Below are 19,585 nucleotides of genomic sequence, written 5' to 3'. Positions count from 1 at the left end.
GCATTGCTGATGGGACTTGGAGCTCAGCAGCCTCTGCTGGTCCATTAACTCCTAGAGATTTTTATTACGGAGCTAAAATTTATTCAACCACATCTCACAATGAATAGAAAGTATAATACAGATATTAGGGCTGCACTTAGTAGAAACAGTCAGCAATATGCCATGTACCAGGGCAGGTATGAATGTTGTTTAATCTGTGTCAGAAATTGTTGCAGGGAGGGAGACCTCATTACACTGCTGCAAAACAGAATTTTAAGCAGAATTTTTCTCTCTGATACTTGAGTGTTTCTACAAATTCTTTTTATTTTTCTTTTATTACTATTATATATATATATATATTTTTTTTTTGCTTAGGAGAGCTAAATGTTAGTACATTTACCTTTCAGTAGCTGATCAGTTCTCTGATAGTGTATAAGGCAGATGAACAGTTGAAAATATGTACATACTTTCAGGAGTTACTCAAGCAAGTTGTTAGGTGCAGACCCTTAAATTTAGCTAAGTGTCCAGCTCCTTAAAAACATTAAAAAAAAGAAAAATCAGTGGGCACGATTCGCCTACAATGCAGTCCTTGCAAATGGCTCAAGCAGTTAAAGGCAGGTGCCACACCACGCTGAGGACCAAAGCCTTGTCACCAGATGCACAGGTCTGGCCCGCTGTGCTGGTAGATGTTCCAAGCCATGATGTAGTTTCTCCAGCACCACCAGGACAATACACATCCCTCATCAATACGGGACAGTTTATGGATTGAAACAGAAGATAGCGGGTGGACAGTAATTTAAATCATAGTACTTAATTGGACATAAGGGTTCCTAACATCCTCTTACTTTCCTAATTGCTAATATATTTAACACTGATTTTATCAATAGTCCATGATAAATAAAATTACTCCATATCAGCTCATTAGTTAATTAATTACATGGGGAGAAAGAAAAATAATGAAGCCAAAAGTAGATGGAGGACCCAAGCTTCTCCTTGAGTGAAAGGAGCAGCCCTGCCTTCGGTGCAGTGGTGCTAATTCCAACTGGCCTACGTGCTTTTTGGGTTATTTATTTGCAGCAATGCAGCTTTGTGAAATACAAGTTAGAGGGAAATTAGGCCACCACTCCAGGGACAGCCTTTCTTTTATTCTTTTTTGAACTTTAGGAGCAAAGAAGTTCCCAGATAAACCGCATCTCGGAGCTATTGTTACTGCTGCAGGTTTGATGAAGACTCTGGTGTTGCAGATCTACAGCAGACAGCAGAATAAGAGAAACTATAAGATTAAAATTAACATATATCTCAGCCTTAAAATAAATAAATAAATAATAAATAAATAAACAACAACCACCACTAACTAGCTGAGTGAGTATACTAAGAAATGGGATATGAAGTAATTTTATTATGAGAATGAATATCTTGGCTAAACCAGGAGGAAAATATTATTTCTAACTACGCAAACAAGCACTTGGAGTTGCACTTAGTGAATGCTCACTCTGTATGTCTGTTTTCAGTATGAATGAAATACCAAATACTTTTCCTACCGTATGCAAGAATCGACTGAACTGAATGTTTTTGACTACTCAACCCAACAAACATAAAGGAATTTCACACGACTGCTTCTAAAATGGAAGCCTAGGCCTGCGCACCGTTGTGCTTCGAAAATAAGCCCAGAAAAGGACACAAGGCCACTTAACACAGCTCCACTGATGTACAAGGACTATTAAGTCCATACCTGGAGGTCATCCTATTTATTTCAAAGTAAGGCTATATAGGATTGTTATCTGTTGGTTTTTGTGGTTGTATTTTTTTGTTGTTGTTTCTGATCTAATTGGGGCAGGAAGCAGGAGAAGCTCATGCTCCAATCCGGTATTTTTATTATACACTGATCTTCCCTTTAACTGTCCAATGAGCCAAAATTTGATCTATTCTCTCTAACATCATCTACAGAGCAAAATGATCAGACTTTCTTCACAATACTAGGAAACAGATGGTTTCATTTTCCTCATCTACCATCTCCATGAATGTGACTTTCAATGGGATGGAAGCCCTCTGGCCAGCCCATTCCTGGTCTTTTCCCTTTCAGCCTCTGCATGTGAAAAATGTATAAACTGTATAAAATTATTATAACTGTATAAAATGTATAAACTGTATAAAATTATTTTGACCACTGAAGAAAATTGAATCTCCCCACTAGAAGTGAACAATATAAATTTTAGATTTGCAGCCTTTCTATTTATTTTTTACAGTGAAACTCAAACTCCAGTTTTTGCTTCATGCTGATTGTCCTTCTGGTGAATAAAAACAAACAACCAAAAAAAAAAAAGGTAAACCACAAAACCCATCAATTTTTCTTTTACCTTTATTTCCCCTGGTCTATGCAGATATTCCCTAGATACTGTTATATGACTTCTTCCTCTTCATGAAGATAACAGTGAGGAATTTTTGCAGCCACAAGCTCCGCTACAAATGGCATTTTTTGTCCCATTTCTCTCCACAACCTACACTTACCCCTCTAGTTTTGTGTGATGACTTATTACTAAACAGCGTATTTTCCATTATAGGAAAGGAAGGGGGTGGGGGGAGTACCAAACAAACTCCAGTGGCTGTATTCAAAGTGTAATGCTTCTTATCACAAATAATTTTAAAAATGCAAGAACCCCAATTTGCAGCTAGGAGGCCCACTTGAGGGATCAGTTAAAATTTACTCCTTTATACACATGCCAACTTTGACTTCAAAAAGACTTTATTCCCAAGGATAAACAACCCAATATTTGTGTAATATAATTAAGTGAAGGCATCTTTAAATGTCATACCAGCTTGTGCCACGCTTTAAATTGTTATGCATCAACAGAATTTAACGAGATGGCCAAGGATCCTGCTTCCTGCGTGAATGCGATAAGCCACAAATACTGTATAGCTCTTTAATAGATTGCCAAAATAAAGCATTTTGTATGCAAATTATTCATGGAGTGGCAAAGCTAATATAGTGCCAAAATTACGCCCACTGGTCCTCTGCAATTAGTAGTTAAGTTGAAGTATCTTCAAACTGCAGAATTTCTTTCAGTGTTTCCCAATACTTGAAGCATCTTTTCATTTATGGAATTATGAAATTGCAGCTTTTATTTTGCTTCAAGGTTCAGGGTACGCGTACAGTGGAGAGGTGGCAGCTGGGATCTAATCAGAAGAATTGCACATAGGCTACGCAGAAAATAAATGCACAAGTCCAGTGACTTGCAAGAAAGTTGAAGGAGAAAAAAAATGGATTTTCCATCCCCTGCCCATGCCACTAAAATAAAGTAAATGAGGTCTATGACGTTGGGATGAAAAAAATAGCTAAGGAACACAGCAAAGAATAAAATAAAAATATAAGCATCCGGTTCCCAGCTTTAGAATGGCTCAGAGAGGCACCCCCACAAAACATCCTTTAGTCGCCCTCAAAAATGTCCCTGTCCGAGGGACACCCATATGCTTATAGCAATTCTGGAAGATGTCCTTGGGGTGCGCTAGACAGAGGAGTGACAAAAAGCCAACACCTGTAAGTCACTTAACTGCTGCTTCATTTTCAGTGAAAAGCTCTTTCCCAGCTCTTCAGCTGGCCAAGATTCTCTTGCAGACCAGCTTAGGGAGCCATGTAGAGAGAGGAAATAATTGCTCTTCCATGGAGAACTCCTTGGAAGAACTTTTACCAGCTGAATTAGGCAACTGCTAAGTATTCAGGCAACTTTTCCACTTCTGGGTGTTGTTTATAGCCCTGCGTGGAGATGAAGCACCATGAAGAAGCAGACGGGCATGTAGGTCACATCCATGTGCTGTAGTGTTAACGCCAACTGTATTTTTCACTTACAATCTAATCATCAGAAGAGTATAGTACGTGTCAGGGGCCCATGACAATGATTTAAGGAGTCTGTGTCAAACGGCTTGGACCTGGATGGCCTTTCTTAGTTAACTTGGAGGATGTACTAGTAGCTAAACAAAACATGTAATTTTGATCACAAACTATTTTATAAAATGTGGAATACCATGGGCAGCTGTTTTAAGTCAAGTGGACTCCAAGAGTGGCAATCTACAGATTTTTGTTTACGTGGGGGGAATGGGAGGGCCCAAACACAACAGCCCCCAGTTCCATACTTTGATATTAAAGGACAAAATGGGTAGCAGGTCTTACAGAAAGAAAACTGCAATCCTTGGAAAATAAATAAAAGAGCTACTGCCGTTACTGACATAGGTCTTGCATTTTGTCCCTTTTAGTGGTGTTGGTTTAAATATCTGGCTAACAGGCGAGCATTTCTGTGGTGAGTCCAGATGAAGGCATGAGGAGCGTGTGGTCCCGCCACCTCCGCCAGTGGCTTTGCAAAGCAAACCTTGCACCATCAGGATGACTTGGCGGAGCCTATTGGTCAGGGTTCCACACTGACAACTTGTCAGCGACTTTGTAAAAAAAATAAAAAATAAAAAAATGGCAACCAATGAAAATCGATCTTCTGATGCTCGGCTGCCTTAAATACCAGTAGAGCAAACAAACAGCCCTAAACAATACAGCAGAAACCATATATCAATTACCCTAAATGCTCAAGCATTTTTACTTCACAGCCTGCAACATCCACATGTAGTATCCGCACCCACTGCGCCGGGGTGATAATGGTGCCGCATTGTTCCTGGGCGCCTGGCGGCGAGATAAGGGCTGCCTGCACTTAGATGATAATGAAAGTGGGCAGACTTAACATTGTGATTTGAAAATTTCTTGGGTCTCAGAAAAGGGTTCTATTAAGCCCACTGACCCCAATTGAATATTAATTAGCTAATTAACAGATTTATTGTTCCACGCAATTTCTGGAGAGGCAATTTTTTTTCAAGTGCCATTATTTTTTTAAATTATTTTTTGCATTGTGTATAATTGAATCTTTGCAGCTGCCAGCATCTTCTGCATGATTTGGCAAAAAAAAGAAAGAAAAAGCACTTATAGCTTTCCCCTTTTTTTTCCAGACCCAAATGTTTCCAATCGCTTTAGTTAGTGCTTGGGGTGGGAGGGAGTGGGAAAGAGGCAGCTGATTTAAGTCACAGTCTAGAGATTTATTCTTAAAAGCTTAACTTAAAAATGTCCACACTTTTTTTTAATTCCTGTTATGATTCACTGGTCTATCTTTTAGCCTGAGGTGACTACAAGTGCACTATTATTCCCAGCAAAGAGACTGAAGTCTGTTCCCCGCCTCTCTTTATACACCTTTTTAAATATTGTGCATCTTTCCTCTCTTCTTACCTGTTTGTTCTGGGGCTTTTCCACCATGAAACTGCTTTCTGCCCAGCTGGGGAGGGCAAGGGGCTTTCTGCCAGTCTCCATCCTCCTTGCAGCAGAGTCGCTTGCGTGAACCAAATTTTTTCCCTCAGCACATTTTTGTCTCCACAGGTGAATCCTGAGAAAGCAAAGCATTTTTCGAAATGCTGAATTACTGGTAAAGAGAGACAAGATGCTATTTTACTGTATGGATGATTTCTGACAATTTCAAATAAGTTTGTTTTGTGCAGACTTTCTGAAGAGCTTCACACTGTAGTGAACAATGACCCACAGCAGTCAGTCGCATGATGCTGTTATGTTGGTGTCCATTGCAGATTTCTTACATATCCATTACTGCAGCATATATTTACCTAAAGAACCAAGCTGTCTCTTAAATAAACTGTTTTATTTTTTCTACTACTGTCCAAAGAAAATGACATAAGCACTCTTTAATGCTCGAAAAGTAACACTTGGGATATCCTTATAATGTGTAGTGGAATATTTCAACGGAGAACACCATTATCCTATCGAAAGTAGAAAAGAGGAATAATTATGCATTAAAGGACAAAAAAAATGCAATTTGTATAGTGCAAGAGAACACACATCTCTTAAATCCATACACCTGGGCTGAAGGCTGGTTTTTGTGTGAAAACCCGGGATTTGCATAATCTATTGTAGCAACTATGGCTCAAAACTGAGAAGGGTAGCTTCCAACAGTGACTCTGTTTGGGCATTTACCTTCTTTCTCTGACCATCACATAAACATACACAAACAGCTATGTATTAGAAGTACAGTTAAAAATAATAAAGAGTCTATAATAAATAATTCCTCCCGAAGAGACCCTCAAAAAAAATCTTTGGCATCTACGGAAGTGAAGCTGCACTCGCCTGTTCCTCCACAGACCGAGGAGACTGACTGCAAGAAGGACAAGCTTGTACCTACCACAGCTATAGGTGTGTTCAATCTAAATTAAGGCCCATGGATGCTCACAGAGTTCCTCCTTGGTTTCCCCCTCAGACTGATGATTTTTTGGTTATTTTTCTTTTTCTTTATAACCAATCTGCAGATGTGCAATGAAATAACTCATCAGTAGCTTCTAAACAATTCCTATTTCTATAGCTCACAGTTGTGTTTGGAAACCTGTGAAAAAGTTCCTCAATGACTTAAGCCAATGTGGAGTCACAGAAATGCTGTACTATGAAATTAAACAAGTCAAAATACATCTGTCAAGAGTCTCTTTCAAGTGTTACAGGTGATACTGGTCCAGACTCTGGAAAATACTGCACAATGACAAAGAAATAGCATTTTCTCATATCCCGCATTTATGAGGGGTAGATATGCATTGCTTCACTCAATGTCCAGAGCTAACTTGAAGAAGAAAAGCCACCAGATTCAGGTCTGAGCCCTGGCTACAACTATTTTTACCAATTACAGAGAGCAAAAGTGTTTGTATATGGATGTTTTTGTCTGTCACAGAGAGAAACCTGAACCAAAATATTCAAATCTGGATCTAGGTTCCTTACTCACAATGTGTTACCTGGGACCTACCTCAGATGAGACTGTTGTACGTGGGTACCTACACAAGATCTCAGTGAAATACCTTAAGAGTCCTATGCAATGTTCTCAAGATTGGCCTGGGTGAATCAAGACATTTTAATGAAGTGCTGCTAGCATGAGCTTCTTTTTATTTGTTTTTGCACCTTTTTCACAGCTATATCCTGTTCTGAAACATGCTAGTCAGGAAGACAATATTTAAACCACCTGATCTTTTACTTTAAAATGTTAGATGAAATATTACTTGGGCTCCAAACGAAAATAAGCAAATCACCGAGAGATGTGATTTCTCCTTACATATAAAAATATAAGGAATAGGCAAGGAGAAGCATAAAGCTTGCACTAGGATTATAGAGATATGTGAACTGTGTCAGTAAAGAGCCTGTACTAGACTCATCAAAAGGTTGGTGGATATTATTTCATATTGACTTTAACCTTCTACTCTAATGTAATTACTAGGAACAATTTAAATAACTTACTTTTTTTTTTTTTTAGAAAAAAAAAAAAGAAAGCATTTTCTATTGCTTAAAACTGGAAAACAAAATGTTTGATTGAGGTCATCTTGACATCCATTAGTGTGATAAATGAAGTGGAATTCAAGGCTGCTCCATTATCAAGGTTCATTTTCGTTGTTCAGATCTGGTTTCCCCCTCTCTCTTTCTTTCTTTTTTTTCTTTTCTTTTTTTCTTTTTTTTTTTTTTTAAGCAACGTGGCCTCAGACTCAAGGCTGATTACAATAATTACATTTTCTACCCATAATAGTACAAATGATTCAAAGAGTTATTCAGAATGTTTCAATGTCAGCACTTGGATAAATGCTCGCTCTTTCCTAGGGATTGCATTTTTTATGCAGAAGGTTAGTTAGGAGCAGCAATAACGGTATAGCTGTCAGAAAGCCGTGAATTTACGTGCCCAGTAACTACATTCACAATTGTTTGGTACTCGGCATGGCAACAGGACTGAATGGGATACTAGATAATTTATAACTGCTCCCCAATACAAGAAGAACAATTATATTGTGTGCAGTATAAAATGGCCATTATTTAGCTCAATTTTTAAAAATTATTTGAACAAAATGTGTATCCTTTGCAGGGCTATTTTCTTCTGGTTCTAATTAGATACCCAAGGAATACAGGATATATAAATTTTAGCCAGCAAATATATTTATGGAATTTTAATTTGCTTCTTGTATACCTCTGCCATAAACTTTGTGAGCCTTCTTCAGGTTTTTAATCTTAAAGGTTAAAAAAAAAAAAAAGGAAGGAAACAAAAAAGAAAATACCTAAAAGAACACAATAGTCAGATGCGAAGTAGCTGCCATTTTCTGATGCACAGCCAGACCCTGGCTGTATCTCTCTTCTCTCGCACCACTAAATCACTACTGCATGTTTTATGAGGAGAAGTTTGCTCCTGCAGACCTGACAAATTGCATTGCCTCGCAGGGAAGAGTGAAGCTGGCGCCGGGCAGGGCCGTGAGTAGGCCGGGCCTGGCCGCAGCCTCCAGTGCTCGGCCTAGTCCCCATCCCACCAAGCCACCCTGAGCCTCCCTCCCTGTGGCTGTCATGACGAGCAGATCAAATTGCTGTGGAGGAAGCCTTTTTATCAACATCATCCACGTAGGAATTTCAGGATCTCGCAGTAAACAACAAACCCACCCCAGTACTGTCAATGACTTTAGAACTGCTCTCCTTCCTTTGGCAGCAGCCTAGGAAGAAAGGCTTCATTGTGGCATGCTGCACCTGACTGTGGGCTTGATAGTAAAAAGTTCTTTGAGAAACACATCAATTATAGTCTACAGGCAGAATTGATTTCCATTCACAGAAAGGAGGTCACTTCTCTTCATTTTCTTCCAAAATATTTCAGCGATAAGCAAAATATGTAATTGAGAATGAATCTGAGGTAAGCCAGGTTTCACCAGATTTTGCACAATTTCCACATAAACTATGGAATTCAGCTAGAGAAAAGACAGAGAGATGGACAGATATTAGGAAGCTCAGACTTGTTAGTAGCTGGGACCAGTTTAAGATGTTGTCAACACAAATTTTGCCAATTTTGAAAGGAAATTAGCTGTGCTGTTATGAAGATGGACTTATAATCAGAGCCTAAAATTAGGCTTTCTTCTCTTGAATGAGAATATTCAATGTATATTAATCTAATCCAGCTCTTCAAGACTTGGTAGCTTCCACACCAAGTTGCCAAGTGGCAAAACACTGTGTTAGCCCTTCCCTTGGGAACGAGGAGGCTACACCATGGTCAGGTCTCAGAAACATTTAACAGAATAAAAATGTTGGCCTACAAAGCTCCATGCAGTAATAGTCATCTTGGCAACAGCTCACATCTTTCCAGGATGACAAAAAGGGAGAAGGTCATGTAGTAAGACGCATCCCCGCAGGAGAAGGGTTGGAGGGCAGTTTGGTGGCCAGGGATGCCCTCAGTGTATCCCAAGGGATATTTGTAGGACATGCCACTGCCCCCCATTGTTGCAACCCAATACTGAAAAGATCAGTTCAAACCTACCTCTGATACCAGGCACCTTTACAATTGCAAATGGCAAGCTGTGAAAAGTGCAAAGCCAAACATAAAGATCTCTTAATATGGTTGCGTCTGCATCCATCTAATTAAAGCAAATCCAGTCACATCTCTTCCAATGAAAAAAAAAATATATTTATCTAAGAGAGATTCGGGACTGAGCAGCCAGAGTGGCTGCAGTGGTGTCCTGCCAGCATTTCAGCAAGAATGCTACCGCAGTTCCGACCTGCCCTTTCCTTCCAATAGTCCGATGGTATGGATGCGGAAGAGTGCTGGGATGAGAGGTTGTGCTGAGTGCAATTAATTTATATCTCCATTTAAGTAAAGCCCTCTCATAGTCATGGCTGGGGAGGAGACAGCGCCACTTGGCAAACAAAATTGTATTAAGTGCACTCCACTAGAAATGTTTATACTTTGTCCCTGAGAAATGTTTATGCTGGAGTACAGTATTTAACTTATCAATTTGAAAATGAATGACAAGGAGAGGAGTACAGAGGTTTTCTTGTTGCAGACGCATTTGTTAAGTGCCTTTTGTTTGCTACAGCTTCAAAGTTGGGGTAAGCCATCTTCATCTAGAAGAGCCTTCAGTGACCGTAACAAAGCCGAGTATGCTGGCAGGGACCCTCCAGCAAACATATGACCAAAAGATCAGTGAACATGGTGAAATTTCTTCATTTCTGATTACATCCCTTTATTCTCAGCCTCGCCTTATGCTGAATTGGCTTCAGGAGGCTAAAGTTATGTGGTTACACCATGTGCTGGCTCCCCAGACATTATATCAATTCAGACGCCCCCAAAGGCAAAGCGTCCCCTATCATTAATAGTGTAAAAGTTGTCTTACATGCCTAGATATTGTAAGTTTGCTCTCCCCAGCATTCATTTGGTCTCTTCCCACTAGAACTAGACAAATAAAAAAGACAAGCTTTTTGACAAAAGCAACGTGGCTTGGCCCAATATTTATGTAGAGAATCATATAGATTATTGTAATTTTAATGCCAGCAATTTCAGTCTCGTATTTTCAAAAGTCGGCATCAACATTCAAACATCCGTGTTGCTCTTAAAATCTCCACACTCTTCTCAGCTGTTATTCTCCACCTGTAACTCTGGAGGAACTTCTTCCGCATAGCACTGTAGCGGTGCAGACATTGGGCAGACAGGTGGGAAGAGGGACAACAACCATGTTCTTGCTCATACACAAGTTTCTCAGCAGTTAGCACTAATGCAAAGGGAAAAGCTTCACATTTCACGGAGAAGAGAGGGGTTTTTTAAAAGCAATTTTAAGATTTGCATCAGAGTTAGAATGGCTCTGTTGAAGTACTTTGGAGACATTAAGTAATGAGCTCATTCTTTCATAATGAAAACAGGATAGAAAAAAGGATTCATTTAGTAAAATGCAGGGAATTGCTGTTGAGCCCAGACACAAACAAAATACAAAACAGTGATGCCAGTCTGCATTAACTCCATCTGAACCACCCAAATTCATCATAATGTAAACTGGACTGTCCTTACGAAGTCTATAGCCAAGTCATAAATGCAAGACATCTGATTTGTGGGGCTAGCACCCTGGCTGATGCACCTCTATGTCATGTCACTGTACTGAGGCTAGCAGAGCCTCTGTGTCTGGGAGATCTTGGTCCAAAGGTTGCTTTTTTTTTTTTTTTTTGACTTAATTTCTTAGTTTAGGTAAATGGTAACTCATTGTTAAGAATAACGCTGCTTAAAACCATGTTTGTTAGGCTGGAATTAGAGAAACCAGCTCCTGCTAGTGGCACATGTGCCTAGGGATGAGACCTCATGAACACGGCAAAACTCAGATGATCATAAGCCTCCTTTGGCAATAATTTGACTCTGACAAACAGTGAAATATGGACATGGTATAAAAGCTCTTTTCAACGCAAAATAGGGTTTTGATCATTTTTTTACCCTTCTTTCTTAACCCTAAAAGAGTCAGGGAACACTGTGTCACCTGGTGGCCAGCTCAAGGCTAGCTGCCCAGGAAGGCTCCATTTTGTACTTGGTCACCTGAGCACACGGAGGGGTGTGGACATCATGGTGAACAAGTCAATGCCCTGCTTGGCCACCTCGTTGTTGCCTGCCCTGACTGCACGTCTTCAGGGTCACCCCAAGCAGCAAATGCCCCTGTGCATTCCCCAGGGCACCCTGCAGAGGTCCCTGTTTTAGCCGTGGCCATTTGCCATCGCTTGTGATGTTACCTAATACAACCTAGCCCAGCCTATTAATTTAATTTAGGCTTTCTTCATCACAGCAGAAGGACACCATGTGCCTGAAGCAGGAAGTGTGCTGTGAGGCCATTGAGCACAGCTCTGGGGGTTTGCAACCATTTGGAAGCTGCCACTGTACCAATGACAGCATGCTGACAGCACCCCGGCTGATGGGTCCCCTCATCTGTCTTCATGACAAAACCAACCAGCAAGCCCACACCTTGCACATGGAAAGCCCCCAAACCCAAAGACAAACCATTCTGATTAAACTTGTCCTTTGCAGATGTCTCCTGCTCACAAACTCAGAAATCATATGGTCCCTGGCGTTGCGTAGCAGAAGATTTACGCGGTAAGGGGGCTAAGCGCTAGCATGCAGGTTTGAACAACTGGATACCGTCGGATTTATACTCCATTTGGGATGATAATGAGGTGGTTAATACAGAAATACAAGACAGTAATAAACCACTGACTTTTATAGATCTCTGTGTGGATCTGAATCATCATTTGGAGAGCAGGAGATCAGTGATATACAGCAGCTCATCCCGCTCTCCTGCTGCTACCTGGCGAGCAGCAGCCCAGCAATTGCCCTTCGCAGCACAAGAGGCTCTGCATAAATCCTGTGATGCTGCAAGGGGAACGTGGGTAGCGGGCAGCATTTTGTTAATGGAATATGCATCAACTAATCTCAATTAAAAGCGTGTTCTTCTTATGTAGATATCCCTTTTCCTCCACACAAGTTATGCTCATTCTTAAACCCCTTAATTATATCGAAAATGCAGGCTAGTAGCTCAAGACAGATTTCACTACTAGCTTTAATAAAAGGACTAGAAAAAATACTGTTTTCTGATGGGCAAGAAGAAGTGTTAAATACCACTAAATGATCAATTTTCAGGTCACGTGAAGCACTCTAAGATTACATTGGTGTATTTATAACTTTGAAAAAAAAATATCATAAAAGCATGGAAGATTCCTGAAAGTTCAAGGGAGTTCAAAAAAGTGATGGGACAGAGTTGGGGAAGAAATGGTCCCTCAAGGGCTATGCTACGACTGCCCTTCATAGCTGTCCCCAAAGCACAGGCTGCTGGAGGCTGGAAAAACCACCACGGAGACATACACAACACCGGGGACATACCACACTGCTCAAGCCCATGGTCTTGGTGTGGATAAGCCATGCCTCTGTGGTGGGCCAGGAGTTTTAGACAACAAAAAATAATAAAGAAAAGGTTTCAGTAGGTAAAAAAGCTGCCAAAAACTTTTTATAACCATCTTCCAAAGTGAAATAGTGACTGTTGAGCATCCAGCTTTGAAAAACAGGTAGAAAGCCTGGTTATGGGGAGCGGATGCCACCAGCTCCTCCCAGCAGCAGAGGTGCCCATGCCTTGCTGCCAGCCGGGCTTCCCCAGCAGCAAGGCAAACACAGGCGGCTCCCACAAGGGCTCCTGTGTGTGCGGCTGGGAGAGACTCGGGGGCTGAAATGGTATTTCATCCAGGCCGCTGGCGCTAATCCTGTCCTCTCCCGGTTCTCCGGTACTCACGCATCGGCCGCAGGAGGCAGGGCTCAGGCGCCAGCACTCCCTCTGCCAGGAGACTGCAAACTTGCTCGCCTCCTCTGGGAGTGGAATATATGAGGATTTATACGATGGAAGAAAAAAGATAAAATGTTAGAGGAAATGGCCCAGAAATGCTGAAATAGAAATGAAGGACTGAAATAATCTACCCATACTTTATGTAGTGGCATAGATATAAGAAATACTAGTTTTTTTATTGAGAATCCTTTTTCTTCCCGAGAAAATTGTTTATGCAGAATCTCCTGAGAAGCTTCATTTTTTATTTATATATCCATATATATGAGTGGTGGTAATTTGAAGCCCTCCAAACAATCACCTGTAAATTATAATCTTTCTAAGCAGCAATATATATCCATGAGTCAGTCCCAGGACACTGAAGCTATACATGAAAAGGGCTATTTATGTCACTGGAGGCACAGAAGAAAAATTTCTCAGTTTTTTAAGAAAATTTCTTATTAACATGTATAGTTAATTAGGTAAAGAAAAGAAGGGCCCTTCAAAAGACCTGGGATGACTAAAAGTTAATCTGTGGAACTGCTGAGCAGTGTGATTTACCATGGCAGCAATACCTATGTCTGTCCCTGCTGCCAAGGGCACAGATTTATCCGCTGCACAAAACTCGAGGTATTTCTTTCTCTGCACACATGCATCTAGATGCTGCTTATGGGAGCTGGATGGCAGCAGCAAAAAAGCTGTGCAGAATCCAAGGGAGAGACGAGGTGATGGGGAGGGTGGCTGCAGAGCAGGCAACAGAGGAAACAACCCCTCAGCTCCCAAATGCCCTGCAGCTGCGGCGGGGGCATCACCGTCTCTGCAGGTGTATGTTGCTCATCACAGCTCCCTGCTGAAGAAGCGCCTGTCCAGGTCTGGTCCCTGTTTTGGGCCAGGGTTCGCATCAATGGGCAGCGTCGACTCCTGCTGACTGCACTCAGAGCAGCGTGCAAGGGGAGACAGCAACGGTTCACGCCAGGGCATAGCTATACTTGCGACTTTCTTATGGCTGTTATCTAACCAGAGCATTTATCTTCCTCTAATTTCAATGCTCTGGGGCTTGCGGAAGGTGGCTTGCAGGCATGCAGCTCAACCACACTGCCAGCAATAAGGGCTTTGCCTTTCCAGGGCCTTGCAGTCAGAAGTGCTGTCTCAAAGCTTGTACCCAATGCTGACATACAGACCTCGAGCCTTTCCTGTCATACCCCTACACACACACACACGCACACGCTGTGGGGGGCTGTGAGGTGGCACCTGCCCAGGAGCACTGTCAGGACACGGCAAGCCATGCAGAGGTGTCTCACACCCTGCATGCTGCCTCCCCAAACCCGCATAACAAAAACCTGCTGAAGTTTCAGTCTTGATCCTGGGACCCCTGTCCCACACTGCTTGTCAAAACCAGAGCAGAGCCACCATGTCCCAGTCTCGGGGGAATTACAGCCAGAAAAGGGTCTTTTGTTGCCATCGTGCAGGGAACAGGAAACACCATCAACGCTGAGAGGCTTCGATAGCTCAAAGGCTTTTGATCTGGCAATAACCCCTTTGCACAGAGCAACTTAGAGTAGGTTTTGGGGAAGGGATATTTGGTGAACTGATTTGTTTATTTTATATTCTTAGAAAGGGCTGGGTGCTCGAGCTGCCCCATGAGCGCTGGGTTCCTGGCCACTCGCTTCCAGGGGCTTGATGTCCTCTGGCTCCCCCCCAGTCCTGACAGTGATGAATTTTAAGCTAAAAGGCCAACGAAATTTATTGTCCTCCATTACTCTAATACAATACAATTTATTTTTAAACAGCTTCTCTCAGGCAAAAGCATGGCGAAGTGATTCACAGCAAATTACAGCCTCCGCATGCAAATCCGAGCAGTTCATATCCAGCAAGTTTATAGCAGCGAGGGTCGTCCCGCTGGCTGCCGCGCAGCTCAGCAAGTTTAATTATCTGCAGAAGGGGGTAATTATGCTTTGCCTGGGAGAGCTGGCAGTCGGGACAGGGTAAATATGGGGAACAAGTACAGGCAGACCCAGAGGGGGAGACCAGTAGGGGTTAGAGACACAAACCAGAGCAGAGTTTGAGCAAATCACACCAGATAAAGATGGTCAAGTGTTTGGGAGGTGAGGGGGAAGTGCAAGGGACTGGTAAGGCAGGGAAGATGCCCTGCGTCCCCCATACCTCATCCCTGCCCGCCCCTCTACCAGTAAGCAGCTAGATACATTGTAAGGCTCGCAGGGCCAGCCGTGCCGCTGACCGCCCTCATTTCCAGCTCGTCAGGAGCCACCGAGAGCAGGCAGGTAGCCGCACCAGGGGAAGTTCATCTTTGGGGCTTGCCGCGTGGGGGCTGGCACAGAGCTCCGCAGCTCCCCCTCGCCACCAAGTTGCACAGCACCCGGCAGCAGCCAGAGCCCCCCTCGCGGAGCAGTGGAAGGACTTTTCCCCCTCGTCCCACTCATTAGTCCTAAAGGGTTTTCAGGATGTCATACCTCATAATTTCATCCAGCAGTTCAGTAGTCATGGTGGTTTCAGCCATTTCCAAAATGGACAACGACTCTGCAAGAAGAGGACTTAATAGAAAGGTCTTTCTTTATTTAAAAGACAGAGTAAAGTTCTTTGGGGAAAAATTAAATAGTAAAAGTAAAGAGCCATGGAAGGAGCAAAGTGTGGGGTTAAGCAGGGGATGGCCCAGAGCCCTGCTTGCCTGGCTGCTGGCTTGGCTAAAAACAGGGCCTCTGGAAAGCAAGGGTGGCATCGCAAGCAGCGGCGCTGCCGGCAGAGAGCATCCAGCAAAGAAAAGGAAACACTTGTGCGTGAGCAAGCGCTGCAGCACTCAGTGCCCCCAGCAGCACAGGCACAGTGGGCCTGTGTGGCAGAGCAGGGCATGGCGTCATGGAAGCGTGCACTGCAAGGCAAAACAAAGCCCACGTCCCCTGCGCAGGGCACTGCAAGACTGGAGTGGTCCCAGAGGGGCTGTGGGGAGTGATGTTCCTGGGAAACACCTCTCTAGATGTTATTTCAAGTCAGACACCCCCACAAGCAAAGCTTTCCCCAAGATTAATTGTGTAAAAGTTGCCTTGCATGCCTTGACTTCTTTTTTTCTCAAAAAGAAACAGCCAGCTTGTGCCGTGTGATAAATAATTTTTTTCCTTCTGATTTTTTTCTCAACGTCTGTTGAACATTTATAAAGTGAAGAAGCCAGCGGCAAAGTATGTTGGAATTGTCTGTTAAGGGGTTAACATTTGTAAGATGAATGCTGTAAGAACTTTTCCTCTTTCTTTTTTTTAATTAAAAAATATATTTCTGGAGCAAAAACACAAGCAATAAAGAGTGTTTGCCTGTTGGGAGGCTTGTTTTGTAATGCGGTATGAATAACCAGCTGACAATCCAGTTTTGTGTTTTCTCTTCGTATGGCCAATGGCCAAGAGCCAGCCAACTTTATTGTCCTTGAAATGTCATGATTTTGAGTATGCACAGAATCCTTAACTGCCCAAATTACTGCATAACATTCCTTTTTATTATATGGCAACAATGTGATCCTGGGCTCAAAGACTTACTAGTTAAGAAGATTATGTGTTTTCCTTTTTCTGTTTTGTTAAAGTGCCAAGTCTTGCATTTTTGGCATCTTCTAAAGAATAGAATGTCTTCTGAAATATTCTCTCGGAGCACAGAAGTTACCTCAGAGGAGCTCAGAAATACAGGGCTTTTCAATACTTTCTCATTTACTCAGAAGTTCAGACGCATTTCTTTTCCTCAAAAGCTTCCAATTTTTGCCTCTTTGTGTGTATTGACAACAAAAAAAAAAAGATTGTCCTTCATAACTTTGCATTGCTTTACTTCACCACTAGTTTATTTCTCATTCCCTCTCTCCTTTTATTTTACTTCCCCCCCCCCCTTTCCCAAGTGCTGGTGAGCCACAGCCCGCATGGGATCCCTCATCCGTGCTCGGCGTCGCCGCAGCCCCCATCCCACGGCCATGGTCCCACTGCGCCAACTGGCACTGGCGAGCGCGGGCGGGAGCCTCCGTGGCACCGGGTCCCCTTCCCGGGGCTGTCGCTGCAGCCCGTCTCCTCCGGCGGCTTGCTTGTCGCAGGGAACGACGGCTTCTAAATATGTTTTCACCAGCTGACATTTAAGTATGAATAAACAAGTATTACGCATGCACTAAATATTCATGTTTTACAACACAGCCATTACACCAAGGAATTATTTATGAAGCTGCTGTTCCCCGGTGGGGTGAGGTTACGCAGCAGCCCGTGGGCCGACTGGAGCTGCCGCAGCCCAGCAGGCATTTTGGCATTTCTTCTGGGAAAAGGCTGGGGTTCTCCAGAGCCTCCTCTAGGGCCTGCAGGCAGGGCACCCTGCTTTGAAGGATGCTGTGTCCTGGCCCTTTGTGTGCCTGCCTGTACTCCTGTGAGCTCTTCCCCCCATAGGACAAAACTACATTAAGAAATAAGAGTAAGAAGAAGAAAGTTATGGCAAAGGTGTGCTCTTTCCAGAAAAACCACAGCACAAGCAGAAGCATCCCGCCATGGCTTTTGCCTTCAGTTAAATTTTGGCACTGACAGGAACACACAAGGACCTGAGCATTGAGCATCACCGGGACATTGATCATACGGTGCGGGCAGCCCCGCGGGCTGGCCCGGGAGGGTGGAATCCCGTTTCTGAGCTTTTTCCCATTCACACCCTAATAACTATACTGCTGATGAAGGCTGGGGATAGACACTCACGGAAAGTACACAGAAAAACATTTTATGGGGTGAAAAGGTCAGGAGAGACAGCCTGGGCAGGACCCAAGGGACCAAGCGCTTTGCCTGCTTCTGTGCTGAAGTCAGACACGAGGCAGCTGCCCAGCCGCGCCATCTTTAAACAGCGAGGTTTTCGTGAAATAACACTGCCATCTTCTGCGGTTCCTGCAGGGGTGCCAAGACCTTCCAGAAGACAGCCCTGAGCAGCCCTCCCCACACACCACGCAGACACGAGGGGGCCCTGGGGAGGATCCCACCGCCAGGCACCACAGCGGGCTGCAGCTGCAAGGAGGGCTCGGCCTCCTGATCCCCAGGGGACGGCGGGAGGGCTGGTGGGTAAAATGGGAGGCAGGTGAAATGTGGGACAGGCAGCAGCACCCTGCGGCTGTCCCTGTGCCTGCGGGGGGCCCGGTGAAGCTGCTGGTGTCAGAGAGGCCCACTGCCGGCCCTGCGTCTGCTGCTCTCCATACTAAAGCCATTTACTGTACGGGTCGGCCACTGGGGAAAACCGCTGTCTACAGCTCAGCTACGTTACTGGAAGAGCTGCAACTGTGTTTGTGCTGCTCTGACTGTTGCATTTCCAGGACCCGCTGTATGGGCTTTGAAACGCTCCCTCGTGCAGCACAGGCCCGTCCCCCTGGCTATTAGGGCCGTGCCCCTCAGCCCTCACCCCGTGCTGCCGCAGCAAAGCCATGCAGAGTGCGGCACGAGCAAGCTCTGCTTGACGTTGGGAAACACGGGTTGTAAGGCCATAAAAGAGGGCTGAAATGCAAATACGGTGTTTCTTGTGAGGTAAATTAAGCTAACAACGTGGTAACAAACCGCTGTTAATATTAGATTAACTTGTTTGGCAAGATATGAAATCAGGGGAGCTGAATTGTTGATAGCCGAGCGTTCAATAACGCTAATGCTGTTCAGGGAAGTATGACATCCCTCTGAAATACAGATGCATGCACAAAAAAATTAAGAGGAAGAGCCAGAATCAGTACAGCAATTACACCAGCATTGAAGATGAATAGAGAAGAGGGTTGAGATTTTTGATTGCCTTTAAATGCTGGCTTGTTTTAGTCTTAAAATCAGACTGTGCTGTGATCAGCCATTAGGCCTAACTGAAAAAGAGAGACAGAGAAAAGATCCCAGATTCCAACATTTGCAGTAGGGACGTAAGATACCACTTTGATCTGAGATAAGGAGGCAAATGACAGATAATTCAGAAGTTAGAGCCAGCTGCGTGCACTTGGCAGCACCCGGGACAACTTTGGAGTGATGGAGACTTGGGCAGAGGGGTCACCCGCAGCTGCAGCGTGGGGACTGAGGCAAAAGCTTTAATGTCACACTGTATGCCAGTGGTCACTAAACTGATTAAGCAGTGGTTATCTTTAGCAGTAAAAAGGCTATCTGCTAATACTAAATGATTAGAGTCTAAAATGCCATTTACTCTGCTCTGATTCCTTGAATGAATATTTATGCCAAGTGATGACTCTAACACCATCAAAAGGTTTTCCCGCTCTGTTCTTTAGAGTGGAAGTGATTATTCAACAGCAGGTCTGCATTCCAGCACTTGTTTCTATTAAGCAAATTTGCAGTGTTCAGACAAAAAAAAAAAAAAATCACGATTGCATCATCCTCCTGGGATTTTTATTTTAAAGAGCTTGTACTTCCAACACTCCCAAGGGCACACGCTGCCACAGGTGGACAGTGTCTGCAGCACAGACACAGGAAAGGGTGATACAGAT

Source organism: Anser brachyrhynchus (genome assembly GCF_964034855.1).
Source record: "Anser brachyrhynchus genome assembly, chromosome: 5".
NCBI lineage: Eukaryota > Metazoa > Chordata > Aves > Anseriformes > Anatidae > Anser > Anser brachyrhynchus.
This window is presented reverse-complemented; position numbering follows the sequence as displayed.